At 41.0% G+C, this 18661-nt stretch overlaps 1 long non-coding RNA gene across 1 annotated transcript in view; it reads left to right on the top strand.

The window, feature by feature from the left end:
- Positions 1-2664: 2664 nt before the first annotated feature.
- Positions 2665-18661, top strand: part of LOC103348109 (uncharacterized) — a 42078-nt gene continuing 26081 nt past the window's right edge. The window contains exons 1-2 of the long non-coding RNA XR_011389500.2: positions 2665-2933; positions 10914-11025. This is a non-coding gene — a long non-coding RNA (uncharacterized LOC103348109). The remainder of the gene's footprint in view (positions 2934-10913; positions 11026-18661) is intronic.

Consider the following 18661-nt stretch of genomic DNA (forward strand, 5'->3'; position numbering starts at 1 on the left):
CCTGGTCTCCCATGGGGTGCAGGGCCCAAGCACCTGGGCCATCCTCCACTGCACTCCCTGGCCATAGCAGAGAGCTGGCCTGGAAGAGGGGCAACCGGGACAGAATCCGGCGCCCCGACCGGGACTAGAACCCGGTGTGCCGGCGCCGCAAGGTGGAGGATTAACCTATTGAGCCACGGCGCCGGCCAGGCTGTTGATTTTTGTGCATTGATTTTATACCCTGCTACTTTGCCAAACTCTTCTATGAGTTCCAATAGTCTCTTAGTAGAGTTCTTTGGGTCCCCTAAATACAGAATCATGTCATCTGCAAAGAGGGATAGTTTGAGTTCTTCCTTCCCAATTTGTATCCCTTTAATTTCTTTTTCTTGCCTAATAGCTCTGGCTAGAACCTCCAGAACTATATTGAATAGCAGTGGGGAGAGTGGGCATCCCTGTCTGGTTCCAGATCTCAGTGGAAATGCTTCCAACTTTTCCCCATTCAATAGGATGTTGGCTGTGGGTTTTTCATAGATTGCTTTGATTGTATTGAGGAATGTTCCTTCCAAACCCAGTTTGCTTAGAGTTTTCATCATGAACGGGTGTTGTATTTTATCAAATGCTTTCTCGGCATCTATTGAGATAATCATATGGTTTTTCTTCTGCAGTCTGTTAATGTGGTGTATCACATTGATTGTCTTGCGCACATTAAACCATCCCTGCATACCAGGGATAAATCCCACTTGGTGGGAATGGGAGAATGGGAGAGGGAAGAGATGTATAATTTGGGACATGCTCAGGCTGACTTGCCCCAAGTGGTGGAGTTGGAAGCATACCAGGGGATTCCAATTCAATCCCATCGAGGTGGCATGTACCAATGCCATCTCACTGTTCCAGGTGATCAGTTTCAGTTCACAGTTGGTCATGGTGAAGGGACTGGGAGTCAAAGGGAGCACATAGACAAGTCTAGTACCTGCTAACGCTAACTGATGGAGTAAATAAAGGGGAGAGTGATCCAACATGGGAAGTGAGATACTCAGCAGACTCATAGAATGGCAGATGTCCTAAATAGCACTGTGGCCTCAGAATCAGCCCTAAAGGCATTCAGAGCTGGCTGAAAAGCTCATGAGAGTATTTCAGGCATGGAAAGCCAAGACACTCTGGCAAAAGATCTCTGCGAGTGAGATCCCAGTGGAAAGAACAGGTCATCAAAGAAGGAGGTACCTTTCTCTGAAGGGAGGAGAGAACCTCCACTTTGACTATGACCTTGTCTAAACAAGATAAGAGTCGGAGAACTCAGAGGGCTTCCATAGCCTTGGAAACTCATGACTGGAGCATAGGGAGATTACTGATGCCATAGACAGGAGTGTCAATTGGTAAAGTCAACAACAGGAGTCACTGTGCACTTACTCCTCATGTAGGATCTCTATCCTTAATGTGCTGTACATTGAGATTTAATGCTATAACTAGTACTCAAACAATATATTTCACTTTGTGTTTCTATGGGGGTGCAAACTGTTGAAATCCTTACTTAATGCATACTAAACTGATCCTCTGTAAAAAAAAAAAAAAAAAAAAAGAAATTATCAATTCCCAACTTGACTCTCACTGGGATTAAACATGACAATAGGTCTGATCTCATTTCATCATCATTTAAAAAAATCATCTATTATTTTTCACTTTATGTTTCTGTGTGGGAGCAAACTGTTGAAATCCATACTTAATGTATACTAAGCTGATCTTCTGTATATTAAGATAATGGAAAATGAATCTTGATGTGAATGGAAGGGGAGAGGGAGTGGGAAAGGGGAGGGTTGTGGGTGGGAGGGACGGTATGGGGGGGAAGCCATTGTAATCCATAAGTCGTACTTTGGAAATTTATATGCATTAAATAAAAGTTTAAAAAAAAAAGAAAGGCAGAGTCACAGAGATAGAAGGGGGGAGAGAGGGAGAGAGGGAGAGAAAGAGAGAGAGGTGATAATGAGAGAGAAATATCACAAGGGCAGGCAATCATTTTTTTGCACATTTAAAAGAATAGGTGTTGTTGGTTCCTTTGTATATAATCAAGAAAAAGAGAGGCCAGATCCTTATGAGACGTAGGGACAAACTTTAAAAGGATGTGGTCAGGCTACTGGATCTGTTTACTATTCCCTAGATCCACTGCTCACTCCATAGGAATGGTGAGAGATGTGTGACAGATTCAATGAATATTGTATCTTTTCTCTTAATGTCATAGCTTGTGTTACAGCTTTAGTCTCAGGATATCTAAGAAGCAAAGGCTCAGCCTCTTGGAATTTCTGAAGCTAGATTACCTAGGGAATTTGGATTTTTTGTTTGGATTGACTTTGCTACTTTCCTCTGAATGCTTTCCACAAAGGGAGCTTCATATATGGAGAGAATGGAAAAGGCTTCTTCTATGGAAGTTCATAAGACACTGAGTTAAAACAACACAAAGCAAAAGTTACTTTTTCCAAATTAAAAAGAAAAAACAAGAACATTAAAGTAAAAAAGAGAATAGCACCAGGAAAAAATAACGGGACTACAATATTAATTGTCCAAATGGGCAATTAAGCACAGTTGAGTTTTAAGTGGTCTGCAAACAGCTCCTGAATAGTGTAGTTAATATATGGCAATGACTCCACACTAATTGTGACTCTTTAAATAGAGTAACGCTCCATGCCCTTCTCTGGAGAACATGATGAGAAGAAAAAAGCAACCCTCTGAGTCATTTTACTCGTTCTTAAAACAGCAACAGCAGCAGCAGCAGAACGCTGGGTTTAGCCACTGGAACTTGTTGGTGTGAGAGTTGCTGAGGGTTCCTGGGATATGGAGCCAGCTTGTAGATGTCTGCTTCACCCTTCACATCTTGTCTGCAAACAGTGGTTAAATTTAAGCTTGCCTACTCTTTGTTCCTGCAGCGGTCTAACTTTTCTTTAGGAACTTCAGTCTTTTTGGAAGTAAGTGATAATTACCCTGAATACCCTGAGTGCCTTGTACCTGAGTTGTGCAGAGTTGACCACTCAATAAATATTGGCTGAGTGAGTCGAATACTATTTTAAAAGTAATTGAAAGGGTGGATTAGCAAAATCTTATTTATAGAATGTATTCTAAGCCTCCTTTAATTGCAGGCATAGTCATCATGTCCAAATACTTTGTGATTATATATTGATTCAACTTAACAAATATTTGCTGAGCACCATTATCCATACTACATCACAACATGGAGAGAGAAGACAAAGAAGTATAAGCAGTATCAGTTATCTTGCTTTATGGAGTTTATAATCTAGTAAATGAGTTGGATTAGAATGATGGTATGCTTGAAAATGTTGGGGAATAGAAATAGCTGGAATGTACTTGAGCAAAATCTTACTTCACTTACTCAAAGAGTACAAGATAAGTGAATGGAAAACAAAGGGACTACCCTGAGAATAAAAAAAAAAAAAAAAGAAAAAGAAAGAAAAAACAAGGATTGGGAGCACATCATTTTCTGGGGTAGATGAGATACTCTGGAGCCAGGGTTTCTTATTCTAGACTTAATACTGGTTCTCTTAATTTCCAATGTCACCTCAACTTTTTACATATTTACCTATCCCATTGTTGAGTAACTTAGCTGGAATTTGACATAAACTGGTCAACACTGGTTAGTTCCCAAGCAACAATGGTGACTCCTCTACCCTACCTCACAATCCTCCATGTATTTGGACATGCTTTTCAGATGTTCTCTACTGCTTTGCCTTGTTCCTGAGCTATAAGATTAGGCAATCAGTTTCAAAAGTTTGGGATTTGTAGATATGGACACAACCCTAGGTGCCCATTAGCAGATGAAAGGATAAAGGAAATGTGCTAAACATGGGTACTTGAAAAAATTCATGGAAAAGATGATTTAAAAGATAAGTTTATGGAGTGGGCATTATGGCACAGCAGGTGAAGCCATTGCTTGGGATGTCCACATCACATATTGGAGTGTCAGTTCAAGTCCCAGCTTCTCTGCTTCCCAGCCATCTTCCTGTTAATGCATACCAGGGGAGGCAGCTCAGGTGTTGGGCCCTTGTCACCCTCTGGGAGGCCTCAGTGGAGTTCCAGACTCCTGACTTTGGCCTGCCCCAGCCATGGATGTTGTGGGAATCTGGGGAGTGAACCAGCAGATGGAAGATTCCTCTCTCTATCATTTTGCCTTTCAAATAGGTGGAGATAAATATACATTTTTTTTTTTTGACAGGCAGAGTGGACAGTGAGAGAGAGAGACAGAGAGAGAAAGGTCTTCCTTTTGCCGTTGGTTCACCCTCCAATGGCCGCCGCTGCAGCCGGCGCACCGCGCTGATCCGATGGCAGGAGCCAGGATCCAGGTGCTTTTCCTGGTCTCCCATGGGGTGCAGGGCCCAAGCACCTGGGCCATCCTCCACTGCACTCCCTGGCCATAGCAGAGAGCTGGCCTGGAAGAGGGGCAACCGGGACAGAATCCGGCGCCCCGACCGGGACTAGAACCCGGTGTGCCGGCGCCGCAAGGTGGAGGATTAGCCTATTGAGCCACGGCGCCGGCTCGATAAATATACATTTTTAAAAAAGTATAATGTTTTGGGACAAATATTTTTGAAATCCACGCATATGTTTTTCATAATATACATTTTTCAAGAACTTTTTAAAGACCCTTCAAAGAGTGAAATCTGTACTTTGTAGCAATTTTGATGGAGCTAGATAACTGGTTAAGTGAAGTGAGTCAGGGACAGAAAGACATACCACATATTCTCACTTACAATTTATCTCAGAGAAGTAGAAAGTAGAGTAGTGCTGTGTGGGTAGGGAGGTTGGAGAAAGGATACTTAATGGGTACAGGGGTGCAACTGGATAGAAGTAATAACTTCTAACGTTTTATAGCTAAGTAGGGTAACTAAGGCTGACAAAATCCAATTGTTTATTTCAAAATAACTGACAGAGCTATTTTGATGATTTCCAGCACAAAGAAATTATAAATGTTTGAGATCGTGGATACATCAAATGCCCTAATCTGATCATTACACATTGCATACATATATTGAATTCACACTGTACCTCATAAATATGTATTTTATTATGCATCAACTAAAATTTTTGAAAACTCTTTTAGAAAGTTTGAGATTTGTAAGGGACTTGAGCAAGCACCTAAATTGGCCTTGGAGGATTCTATTTGCTTCTTAGGACTGTGCTGGGATGTATGGGGCTCTGCCAGGAGATGAATGAAATGCCTGAAGCGAACAGACACTGAAGGGGAAGACAGCACCCACAGAGGTCCAGGGAGACAGGAAGTTGCGGTGCTCTGTGTTCTCTCTCAAGTCTTCCAAGTGTTTGGAGTCCTGCTGCATTGAGATGGAAGAATGTCTCTTGTGTTTCTGTCCAGAACCTGGAGAAAACTTCTGTTTCTCTGGAGCAGCTTTTCTTCTACTCTAACCTTGTGGCTCTAGAGAGAGCTGCCATGTTCCTGCCTGACATCAGCCATCTTTCCACAGTTGACTGGCTCGGGGTGCTCAACTTACTCAAAGTGGACAAAGTAGTCTCTGCAGTTTCCCTAACTGGAACTGAGAGAACAGTCTAAGGACCTGGTTGTGGGAGACTTGGGGTAGGAAGCTGGCCAGCTCTTGGAAGTCATGTTTTCTGTCACAAGATGTGAGCTGGCCTGCAGTGGAATGTGATACGTGGGGTGAAGAGAAAAGCAGACAAGAGATAGCACTACAGGAGTCCTGGAAGTGTTGGAGTCCCTGGTTCCTACTGTTTGGGAGACACGGTTTAACTCTGTGTGGTCTGGTTGCAGAATTTTCCCTTTAGTCACTAGCACTATGCATGCCTCCAAATACTCCCTGGTTTCTGCATAGCTTGCTGTGCACTGGGTTTTTGTCACTTGTGTCCTTTAAAAGGATCCTGATGGGTGCAAGGATCTGCTCTGATTCTGGCCTTTTCGCTGCCTTTCTCCTGTGTTCTCCCCTCTGCTTTTATAAGCCACCAACTGATCCAATCTTCCAATTTTCTGTTCTTTTCCTTACCTTCTTTCCCCTCCCTACTTTCCCCACCCTCGCCCTCAACACTGCCCAGATGCCTCCTGTTCTCCCTTCCTTGTGATTAATTATCATCGTTCATTTTATACAAACAGCCGCTTCAAAAATGTTTTTATCCTGAAGGCCCTTTTGAATGTGATTCTTTGGCAGCTATTATTTGGGACTGTACTGAAGAAAAAGATTCAGGAAACAGAAATTAATGTGTGGTCTTTGTTGATTACCTCTGGGTTATATAATTACAGATTGTTTTTGGCTTTTGCCTTTTTTGTAATTAAGCCAACTGCTACAATAATCAGATATTTTTCTTTTATTAAAAATAGCTGAAATATTTTATTATTGGCCACCTAAATTTGTTATATAAATACATACCTCTTTCTCTTTTGTCCTTGTTGATGATGTACTTACCATCCCAGCACCTACATTAAGGGTGACTTTAACAAAACATAATCCTGTTGGGTGGGCATTCAGACTATCAGTTAAGGTGTCTGCATGCTACAACAGAGTGCAGGTTCAATTCTTGGCTTTAGCTTCTGACTCCAGCTTCCTGCTAATACACACCCTGGAAGGCAATGGGCATGGCTCAAATAATTGGGTTCCTGTCATCTATTGTCTTGGTTGGTGGGGGGTGGACATTTGAGGATTGAATCAGTGGATGAGAGCTCACTCTCTTGTCCCATCTCTCAAAAAAATTTTTTTGCAGTGTTTTGCCAAACTTTTCTGTAAGTATTTGTCGAACAAACTGATAGAAATGATATACTACTATAGTTTTAAAGATTTTGTGACTATTTTAAAACTTACTTTGCATGAGTTACATTGAACATCTTTTCCTTTGATTATTGTTTTTAGCCCATGCTTATTTTGCTGTTGGACTATGGCCTTTTCACTTTTTATTTGTTGAACTCTGTATCTGGTGGAGCCAATAAGCCTTTGATGATAATGTACAATAAAAGTACAGCATCTCAGAAATAACAAATATGATATTTAAGAAATAATCACCCTGAGAAAATTCAGAGGTCCTTGATAAATATGGATGGGTAAATGAATACGTAAAGTAAATGACTATGTGAATGAATAAGTGTTTCCTCCACACAAAAAGCAGGCACTAGTATGTCAAAGCCTGTTCAGTATAAGCCCTCAGATCATTTATCAGACTGTCAGTTTTGTCAGCTGATATGTCCGTACTCCTTGACCAAAGAAGGCTGTTCAGTAGACACTCCGGACTAAACCTGGAAATGATATATTTGACAGTTTTAAATAGAGAAGGAAAACTCCATTCCAGAATTCATCCCAGCTGGGGAAGGAAAGGCAGATGCTCAACACAAACATTTTAGCAAGTTGCAAAGATAAAGAGGAAACAAAGGTCAAACTGAAAATAATCCTCTCTCAAATGCAACATTTGGCCAAGGAGAGCCACTGACATATATTCTCTGGTCTGAAGGGAGCTATAACCCATACCACTTTAGCCCAAGTTGCCACATACATGACAAGTTAAGGGAACATCAGGCAGTTAAGGAGAAACTGGGGTAGTTTAAAGAGAATGATGACATCCATGATAATGAGATGCTGGCATATCATGCAGATATAGTACCATGGAAATGTACTTCAGTGCTACCTTTGGGCAAAACATTCAGATCATATAGCACACACCTTCTAAATAAGCAAATCCACTTGTTAGAATTTATATTAAAAAAAAGTTTCTGGAGATTGTATAGACATATGTGATGACATCATTAATCTGAGTGTTTCTGCTGTTTTTAATAGCAAGAAATAAACTGGAACAGCTTAAATGCTAACAATAGGCACCTGGTTAAATTATAGTACATAGATGAGTAAATAAGCCATAATTAAAAATAATGATTTGTATTCATGGTCATGAAATTATTTTCAATATATTCACATATCCTCTTAAGTGAAAAAACAAATTTTATAATAGTGTATATATTTCTATTTGGTTAACAATATTGGTGCATATATAAATCCATGTTGATTTTTTTTTTGACAGGCAGAGTGGACAGTGAGAGAGAGAGACAGAGAGAAAGGTCTTCCTTTACTGTTGGTTCACCCCTCAATGGCCGCTGTGGCCGGCGCACTGTGCTGATCTGAAGCCAGGAGGCAGGAGCCAGGTGCTTCTCCTGGTCTCCCATGGGGTGCAGGGCCCAAGAACTTGGGCCATCCTCCACTGCACTCCCAGGCCACAGCAGAGAGCTGGACTGGAAGAGGAGCAACCGAGACAGAATCCGGTGTTCCGACCTGGACTAGAACCCAGTGTGCCAGCGCCACAAGTGGAGGATTAGCCTATTGATCCAAGGTGCCAGCCATTGATTTTAAAAATTCTGAGAGGTTTGCTGAAATGTTTGCAATCGTTACCTTTGGATTGTGGAATTACAGACATTTAGAAATGTGTTTGCTTATCCTGATTTTTTAAACAGTTTATTATTTATTTGAGAGGCAATGAGAGAGAGAGGGGGAGAGAGAGAGAGAGAGAGAGAGAGAGAGAGAGAGAGAGAGAGATATCCTATTTATTGGTTCAGTCTCCAGATACCTGTGATGGCTGACTGTGGGTGGGCCCATGACAAAAGCCAGGAGCTAGGAACTCAGTCCAAGTTTCTCACATGGGTAGTAGAAACCTAAACACTTGAACTTTCAGTGCTGCCCTCCAGGATCTGTTTATCAGGAAACTGGAGTCAGGAGGCAGAAATCAAACCCGTGCACCTGGATATGGGATGTGGTCATCCCAATTGCACCTTAATTACTAAGCCTCTTCACTCCATCCTGATATTTCGTTCTTCAGTAAGGAATATGTTATTAGTATAATAATATAAATTAAATTAATTTTAAAGGTGAGATGAGGACACTGACAAGTATATTCCTCCTTCCTTCTCATATTCTAGTCTTAGAGACCCTACTGTCAATGACCCTTAGTTCCTAGAAGCAGTTGGTAAACTATGTGACAGAGAATCCCACCTGTCCTGAGTATTCTGTCTGGGGATCTGGAATTGAGAAATTGACAGAGTCAGACGATGAGTGCTAAACTGAACCATCATGCAGAGCAGGATCCAGAGTGGGCGGGATCCATGACACACCAAGGCAACTGAAGCATGGGAGAGCAGGTTTATTATTTCTGGATAAATCAAGAAGGCCAGCTTGCAGGGCAGGAACAGGAGCAAAAGTAGATTCCAGAAGGGAGCAGAGCTGAGAAACCAAATGGCCTTCTGATGAATGGAAGGTAGAATCTTGCTATCCATGGAGCCCTCCACTTCCTATGTCTGCTTGGACCAACTCTATTTCATTTCTGGATTTCAGAGCCTTTGTGAAATTGTGCTTCAGTTTTAAAAGAAAATCCCTCTTATCTCTGGATTGCAGTGAGTTTCTGCCCATTGTGATAGCCTCGGTAAAGACAGAAGTGCATACCCTGAAATGAGAAGCACGGTAGGCCTCCGGAGAGGGGTGATTGAAGGTCATCAGCCACAGCTTCTGTAGCAGGCTCACCCACACACCCAGCCCTGTCTTAGTCTGCTCCTGTTGCTATAACAAAGGGCTTGTTACTGGGTAGTTTAGAAACAATCAGAATTTAGTTCTTGCAGTTCTGGAGTCTGGGAAGGCCAGGATCAAGATGCGAGCAGATTTGGTGTCAGGGAAGGCTTGCTCTCTGCTTCCAAGGTGGAGCCTTCCTGCCTCTTCATGTGGTGGGTGGCAGAAGGTAAGTGGGATGAATTCACTAATTCCATCCACCAGAGCTAAGCCCTCAGGCTTAATGATCTCCCAAAGGCCCTGTTCTTAGCACTGTTGCATTGGGGATTTTAAGTTTCTATATGAATTTTGGTGGTAAACGAACATTGAAAGCACTGCCAGCACCATACTGGGTTTTTAGATTTTCCATCTTTGGCCATGAACATTGTCAAACTGAAGATGGCAATTATCTTTCAAGAGAAGATTGAAAACAAAGAGAAGCAAAACCTTGACAAACGTTTCTCCCGAGGCAGCTGTAATTCCTAACTCATAACTACCCAAACATGTGGTTTTGTGGATTTCCTTGAAGACTTTTGAAGGTGAGGATTTTAAAGTGTGGCTCTGCTATTCAATATTCTAAATTCTGTTGTGCAGAACTTAGCCTGAAATGCTTGAAAGCCTTGGTGAAAAAAAGCAATATATAAGTGCATCATCGATATAATAATATAAATTCAATTAGAATGCTTATTCTGTTCTGCTGAGCTTCTTTCCTGACCTATGTCTGAAATGGCTCTTGGCAGAAGCTTTCTCATTATGAGGAACTCACTGTTCTGCCCCAGCTCTCTGTCAAGTGCTGCCACCTGTTTGGCACTTTCTACTCTTATTTTTTTTAAGTCAAGTAGCCCATCATGTTAAGATCTGAAGCTTAGAGTCATGGCATCAGAATGATAGCATGTGGTTTCCCCTGATTAATATTTCCTGTATGTAAGTTATAGTTGCATTTTGAAGAGTAAAGAGGGCAATTTGGCTACTTGATTGTTGTTAAGGTCGGATGGTGGCCCAACAAATGAAGAGCCTAACACTTTCCCTAATAATTTCCTCCTAGTAGCATAATTCATCTTTTGTTATTATAGGAAAGCACAGATTATTGGCGATGGCCTAAATCACTTGCCTTTTGAGTGAACCAGATGTCTAAATTATGCATTGCTAGGGGTATTTCTATTTTTGTATTAATAGATTTTATTTTTACAACAGTTTTAGGATTACATAAAAATCAAGCAGATAGTATGGAAGTTCCATTTCCCTCTTCCTCTACCTCTGCGCCAGATTCTGTTTTTAACATCTTACATTCATGTGGTACATTTGTTGCAACTAATTAACCAATGTGGTAAGTTTTTAACTGAAGTCCATAGTTTATTAGGATTTATTTAATTCTAACCAAATGTCCTTTTTCTATTCCAGGATTGCATCCAGGATGTCACATCACATTTAGTTGAAATTGTCTCCTAAGCACCTCTTGGCTGTGGAAAACAAAAACCAAAATAATCAAGAGCTCTAAAGACCCAATTCTAAGGCAAGAAACTTCTTTGATATTTACCTTCCTCTGTGACTAGTGGTGCCTAGGCAGGCACCACTCTCTCTTTACATTGGCGCATACCTGAGCATTGGTAAGACAAGCTGCAATTTTCACAAGTGACTATTAGAAAGTGAGGAATAAGAAATATTTGAAATGTCTGAAAAAAACAAATAGTGCAATAACAATAAAGTCTCTGAATTTTAGCACTAGCATCTACTATCTCAATGAAATATCAATATACTGTATTAACCTCCCACCATTCTTTACTGTAACATAAAGTTGATATGGCTTTTCTCTCTCCTAGTGTTGTTGGTAACTTGGACACCTCCACTAGCGATTGTTTGCCTAGCCCTCAGAACTTTATTTTATGCCCAGTCAAGTGCCAAAGTCCTTTATTTATTCAAACTCAAACTTTTGTGGGTTTGATGATTCTAGACGATTCCTCCCTGCTCAGATCTAGTCTCTGTTTTGAGATACTTACTGAAGTGGGTAGACCAATATGCCTGCAATATTTACAGTCCTCTTTTAGAGGACCACCTTCCATCCCAGAAAGGCCCTAGGCAATTCTTTAAACAAATATATTCACGATGGCACTGTGGGAGCTCATCTTCTTGGGCACAGTAATTAGACCATTTGTGGACTATTGATGAGAATCTAGAAGCCAAGAGGTTGTAGAACAAGAACTTTGATCAATCAAAACAATGGGGATTGAAATGGGTAAATAAAGTATGAAAAGAAACTTAGAGAATGAAGGCAGCAAAGCCATAAGGCAGAAGGAGCATGAGTAATAGAAATGGTCAGCAGAAGTAATGAGTCAACCAAAGTGATGAGTAAGTGGAAACCAGATGACATAGGTCATTGTTTATAGCAGAGAGGGAGGTGGAGAAATAGAAACAAGCTGACTCATTGTACTAGCAGAACTCTAAGAACTCCTGGGGCTGAGGTAGTGACAAGGTAACTGAGATCTAGAATTGCCTAAACCAACTCCTGAGCTCTGTGCCTCTCTGGGAGGCCTAATCTTTAAGGTATTCTCGGGTTCCAGATATTACATTGTCCTCATTTCTACCCATACACTAATTGGGTCTTGTTCCTCAAGGTAACAGAAGGGAGTTTAAATAACACGTGTACCCTGTGTGCACTCAAGTTGGCAGGACATTTGGTTATTACTACAAATGATCTAGCCCTCACCAACCCAGCTTATTTACTTTGCACTTCACAGAGAAGCTCCAAATTGTTTTATAGAGGCTCAACTTTCACTCTAACATGGGGAAGCAACCTATAAAAGTCAAATTAATGCATTCAAAAATTGTATCATGGGTAAAAAAGGATGCACTCCCCCGCCCCTCAGATTTCAATTGTCAACTCCCTTGCATTTGCATTGAGTTCTGCTGTTAACTGACTAAACCACAATCAGTTTAGTTATTCTCTTTGATTTTGGATTGGTTTGATTTTGATTATGGCTGGATTCTCTCATAGCCTTCTCCTCTATTAAGAGTTGCTAATATTTATACATGCAAGGTAACAGTCTGAAAATTTACGTGTATTAATTCATTTAATCTTCACATCAACTCACTGAGGAAGGTATAATTATTATTCCCTAATTGTATGTAAGAACATTGAGGCTTAGAGAGGTTAGATAATTGGCCAGAGTTCATACGACTATTAAGAGGGATTTGAAGCATAATCTGTTTGAAGTTAGAGCCTTAGTTCTTAGCTAGGGGCCATGTTCTCCGATGCCCACTATCCTTGTGATTAAGTCCTTTCTACTTCCAATAGCTAGCACCAAGGCCAACATCCAGCCATTGCTTGCCTGGGTCGCCCAAGGTCTAGCCTGCTTCCCAGTAGTGTGCCATGCCTATCCGTAGCAAAATCTCTGATAAATGCCCCTTTAAGGGTCAGTATTGAGGAAATAAATTAGATTGGTTCTCTACAGAGTCACAGAAATTCACCTCCTAGTGTCTGTTTTCTCAAAATAATCTGTCTTGACCAGGTTATGTCACCATCCAGTCATTTCCATGGTGAGTTGAACCCACAAAACAGTATTTTCTCCTGGGGGTTGGTGAATTTCTTCTATTTCAGCAGTGGTTGGAACTGTTCCATTTCTCTAAACATTAAAGTTTCCCATGTCATGGGGGCAGTTAAGGCAGCGTGGTGATAGCTGCATCCGGTGTTCCGTGGTTCACAGCTGTTGATCAGTGGCCATCCTTCAGTGACTATAACTTCCTGCTGAGTCTGTTCTCTAGCTTCTGGCTGTTCTGTCCCAGCTGAGTCTGACTATGAGACAGGCAGGGGCAGGTGCTGTGCTGAAAGTGTTCAGCTCCTTTTCTGGAAGCTTCCATTATAACAGTTGCCATTTCCCATACTCTGACTCTTGGTAAAGGTGGGTGGGCCCCATATTTAATCTCCTAAAATAGGAAAAAGGCTGACTTCAAAGTATAAAACTACTTACGCAAACTTTAGATTGCCCAATAGCATCTCTTTCTTCTGGAGAAATTCCCTACCTCCAGAGGCAGCCCAGTGTTGTAGGACTGCTAGCCTGCGATCCTCTTTGGTAGGACAACTAACCTAATATTATGGATTGCTGACACTCTTTCCAGAAACTTACTTTATTGGCCAGGCCCTTTTACTATGAAAAATGCCAGTTACTCTTTCCACAGCTTTTCTCATAACTAGGGCATAGGCAAATAACTCAGTATTGGTTCAGAGGACCCAAAGGAATATTTATTGAGGGCCTGGGGGAAAGGTTTCTTTTCCTACAAAAAGGGAAGCATCCCTTTATTTTATTCTGTGTGTGATTTGTCCACATATGATCCTTGGAACCACTGCAGCCCTTTTGGTGTCATGAAAGGAGGTATTAATGTCAGAGTACAAAGAAGAAAAGTACCTGGGTCTCTGAGCTGTTGCATCAATGTTTGAAGTTACCTATCTTGAATTTTTTGTTATAATGATAGCAATGATTATAGTTATTACACTTAATATTGCAGGTTATTATTACTATTGCTAGCAGCTAGGACTTCTATGGAGCCTCTTTTATGCCAAACATTTCATTATTATGTGAGAGGATAAATATTTGTGTTGCTCAAACCATACCTTTTGGCTGAATATTCTATCCTTTGTAGTTGAAAACATTCTGAGACATTCACTACTCTGGTTTCTGTTCTCTCTAAGCCTTAGAGATCTTTGAGAGGTCCCTTTGGGAAGCAGGCTTGAGCCTGTCCCCTCCAACATATTTAATTCTCCCAGTATAGATTGAATCCTCTTTTCCTAGTTATCCTTCAATGAAGCCTCTTCTTCCATGCAAGTGTTTTGAGTTCTACCTAACAAGTATATGCAAAACCAACTATGAAGTTGCAAGGTCTTTATTTTAAGCCCAGTGATCTCTGAGTTATGCTGACAGTAAAAATCAGTACACGTTGAATTTTTTGAGGACCACTCTCACAGAAATATCTGAAAACGAAAGCTTGGAGTGAGGATGGGGAAACTATTTCTGTGGTTCTTCCCTTCCTCTCATTCCCTGACCACACTATTTCCAGAAGCCAGTCAGATTGCTCTAGAGCTCCATCTGCTCTGAGGACCTGTCCTTAAGTGTTGCTGCAAATGTTATCTGGTCACGAATGTCCACTGCAACCATTTTCCTGCTCACATACTCCAGCTGACAAAGCCTCACCTGCATTCATGCCTTCATATATAACAAAATACCAACCCAAAGAGCCCTATAAACCTTACAATATATATATATATATATATGTAGCTTTTAAGAATCATGAAGATTTGTTCATGACCTCCTTTCATTGTTACCAGCTCTGCATCCTAGGAACATATTTATATTCTACTCTATTTTATTACTTCATTCAACTATCCATATACTTTTGATTTTCCCCCACATATATGAACTATGTTTGAACTGGTCATATTTTATTTTGTTGCTATTGACTACCTCTCACAGTTTAATACTCATGACTAATGTTTGTCAACTATTCACAATTTACAGTTTGCTTTTCACATTTATTATTTCATATGAACCTCATAACCATTGCCATTAATATGAGAATATTGAGGCTCATACTTGCCTGAGACAACTCAGCTGAAAAATGGTAAAGGTGGAGAAGGAACAGATTCTTCTGAAGCCTACGAAAGTTCTTTCTGGTGAAATGCTCCTATGCTGCTTTAAGTTATGCGTGACTTTAAGATTGAGGCAGAAGCACAGGGACCAGGTCATGAAGTAAGGAAGGATAAACATGCGGGGCAAGCCTTTCAGTGCTAGAACTGCAATGGGGAGAGATCTAAGGAATTAGACTTTGGTGGGTTTAGAGCAGGTTACATGGGCAACTCCATAAGCCTTGATTTCCTCATCTGTAAAAATAGGGTTCCTGGTAGTACCCATCTCTTCACATCATTAGTTCCATTAGGGCAGTGATTGCCACATAGGAAACACTTTATGGAAATTGCTATTTTGATTTCTATCCTACATGGGCATGTGAAGTTATTGAAGAGAAATCTGGGGCAAATCAGATATCTTTTATTCTCCCTCCTGGCAGACCCTTTCATTTTCTCCATCTTTGGAAAAGTTCAGGATAATGTCTAGATTACAGAGCCAGTGCCTGGATGCCCTCGGGGATCATCAAACTTTGAATGTAAGCACCCTGGTAGTAAAGTCAATCTTGAGCTTAAGTAGAAACTATAATGTTCAGCTCTGTTCACTGTTTAAAGAGTTCCTTTAAAGAGTTTAATAAAGAGGATCAGCAGGATTCTTGGGTATTAAGCATGTCTTTCAAGGCAATATTTTAACAAGGAAGTATAATACAGCAAGCCCTTAGATTAATCTTCTCTTAAACTATCCATGAGCTCAAGATGCAGAGAAAAATATCCTTGGAAAATTGCAGAGACTTTTGCTGAGCCTACTTGGGAATGCAAGAAAATGATAGATGCTTGATTACTAACCCCCATCTGGGCTGGCTTTGTCTCTCTTGAAAATGTTAGAACAAAAATGACTGGAGAACTCAACAGCACTGCTTCTTTCTTTGTTCCTTTCTCAGGAAGGAGGCAATAGGATCTCTCTGGGTTTATCCCTGGGGCTGGTGGGAGGGCTGGGGCAGCTGTGTCCACTGTGGAGGTTCTCCACAGCTTCTTTACTGAAGTCGCTATGGGGTGTCCTCAGCACAAAGACTGTCTTTTCTCTGAGAGCTCATGGTTTATTTTTAACATCTGGTGCCAAGACCTTGTGTTGTTTGCTTGCATCAGAGTGTGGGCAGCATACATGCAATTTCCCAGCCTGGGAGCATTTGTCTGGTATGAGTCATTAGGAAGTGGCCGCTGCCTCTTTCTCCAGAGCTCTATAACTGGGGCCATTTTAGGTGGCCTGTCCTTATGCATTTGATTTTTAGTTCTTTAGTTTTATTTTTGTCTTCTGAAGAATTCTTTTAACAATTACAACACTTTGTGGTTACTTTTTTCTTTTCATATCAGTAAAATACTAAGACCTTTATTTCAGAAATGCAAGAAAAAGGAGAGAGAGAGAGAGAGAGAGAGAATTGGGTATTATCTTCTTTTTCTCATTTATTTTAGACATTGTGAGATGGGCACATATCACCTCTCTGGACTTCAAAGGGATGATGGAATTGATGATTTCTGTGGGGTTTGATTGGATAGGTACATGGGTTTTCCTATTGTCCTCAGATATCTTCTGCACTTTTTGCTCTGATGTATTCCTTTTAGTTGAGCAATACTTTATTCTAGCAGGCTCTTTAAAAGGCGGATCAAGATCTTGGAAGAACTTTCAGAGTGGAAACGATTTCCAGAGAGGGACTCACCTGAAACATCAGGTATCTGGAAGTTCACCACGACACCCGCCCAAGGCTGGCTCTGTTTTGTGCTATTATTGCAGCACTAACTGCTCTGAAGTACGGGGATAACTGTTCTCTACTCCCAGAATCTGTGTTCTCACATAGAATGCAAAATGCCTCTTTCTTCAGACTTCCTAAGTTCCTAAGAAGCATCAGCAGATCAAGTATAAGATGTCTTGAAGTGAGTATAAGACGAGTTAAGGGGGCCGGTGCCGCTGCTCACTAGGCTAATCCTCCACCTTGAGGCGCCGGCACACCGGATTCTAGTCCTGGTCGGGGCACCGGATTCTGTCCCAGTTGCCCCTCTTCCAGGCCAGCTCTCTGCTGTGGCCCAGGAGTGCAGTGGAGGATGGCCCAAGTGCTTGGGCCCTGCACCCCATGGGAGACCAGGAGAAGCACCTGGCTCCTGCCATCAGATCAGCGCAGTGCGCTGGCCATGGCGGCCATTGGAGGGTGAACCAACGGCAAAGGAAGACCTTTCTCTCTGTCTCTATCTCTCACTGTCCACTCTGCCTGTCAAAAATAAAATAAAATAAAATAAAATAAAATAAAATGAAATAATAAGACAAGTTAAGGAAGTACAGGTATATCAGTTTCACAGGAAGTAGGTCTCAGAGTTAAGAAGTTCGCCAGTACCCTTATTGGTAATGACTTTTTCCATGAGGGCTAGGTAAGGGAGGGAAAAGAAGGGAGAAAAGCCAATGGTTGTAAGTACCTACTATATGCCAGGCCCCCTGCTAAACTCTAGAGATAAAATAATAAGACATGATATGAATACACACATTTGCAAATATGTAATTGCAGCAAAGTATCATGGGAACTCTGTATGAAATACAATTGGAGTTCAGTGGAGGCATGACGAAGAGTATGGTTAAGTTACTTTTGGGGAAGATCCAGGAAAATCTTTCTATGGAATGTGAAATTACAAGTGAATCTTGAAGATGATGAAGCACTGGCCAGGCAGAAAGTGCAAGGATAGATTTTCCAGGTAGAGAAAGCCTGGAGGTCTGGACTTGCTTGGGAAACTCCAACTCCTAAAGCTTAGGTTTGGAGAAATGTAATGCTGAGTGGCAAAGCTTCAGAAGTGGGCAGATCATGGTGGTTTTTGCATCTTCACAAGCAATTTGATCATATCTGGAAGGCAAAGAAGGAAACTCTGAAAGGTATGTGTGTACATTTTTTCCTCAAGGAGAGCAATGAGGTGATCAGAGGTGCATTTTTGAGAGCTAGCTTTGGCAGTACACATCAGTACCAGGTATACTAGGTAAAGCAAACTGTAAAATTGTTGTGGGTAGCAGGTTCTTTTTATCTTCATTTTATAAAAACGGCATATAGAAACAAGAACTTAGAATGGCAGCACACCAAAGTATGCTGACTTTGCTTCATATTTGCTTGTTAAGTAGCAGTAAATGTGAGGACTTATATTCATTAGTCCTATCTAATATTAGTCTTCATTAAAATTAAACTCACCATTTAACCTTTGTGAGGCCACTTTATAAACTCACACTGGTGGTTTCTGTTTATCCAGAAACAATCTTATTTAGATGAAAATTTCTGTTGTTGTCAAAGAAATAAGTCTTCTTAGACATACTGAAAATGTAGAACAAACATCTACCCATCCATCCAGCCATATCTATCCTGACCCACTCCAGGCTCTGCATGAGATATCAGAGCTGTAAGGTGAAAGAATTCAGCCTTTTATCAAACATCTTACAACCCAAGTTCAGAGACTGATGTGTAAACAATAGTGGCAAACTATATAATAATATAAATTCTATTAAAATATATTT

This window comes from Oryctolagus cuniculus, chromosome 6, assembly GCF_051225735.1.
Source record: "Oryctolagus cuniculus isolate XC-2025 breed Fujian yellow rabbit chromosome 6, ASM5122573v1, whole genome shotgun sequence".
Taxonomy (NCBI): Eukaryota; Metazoa; Chordata; class Mammalia; order Lagomorpha; family Leporidae; genus Oryctolagus; species Oryctolagus cuniculus.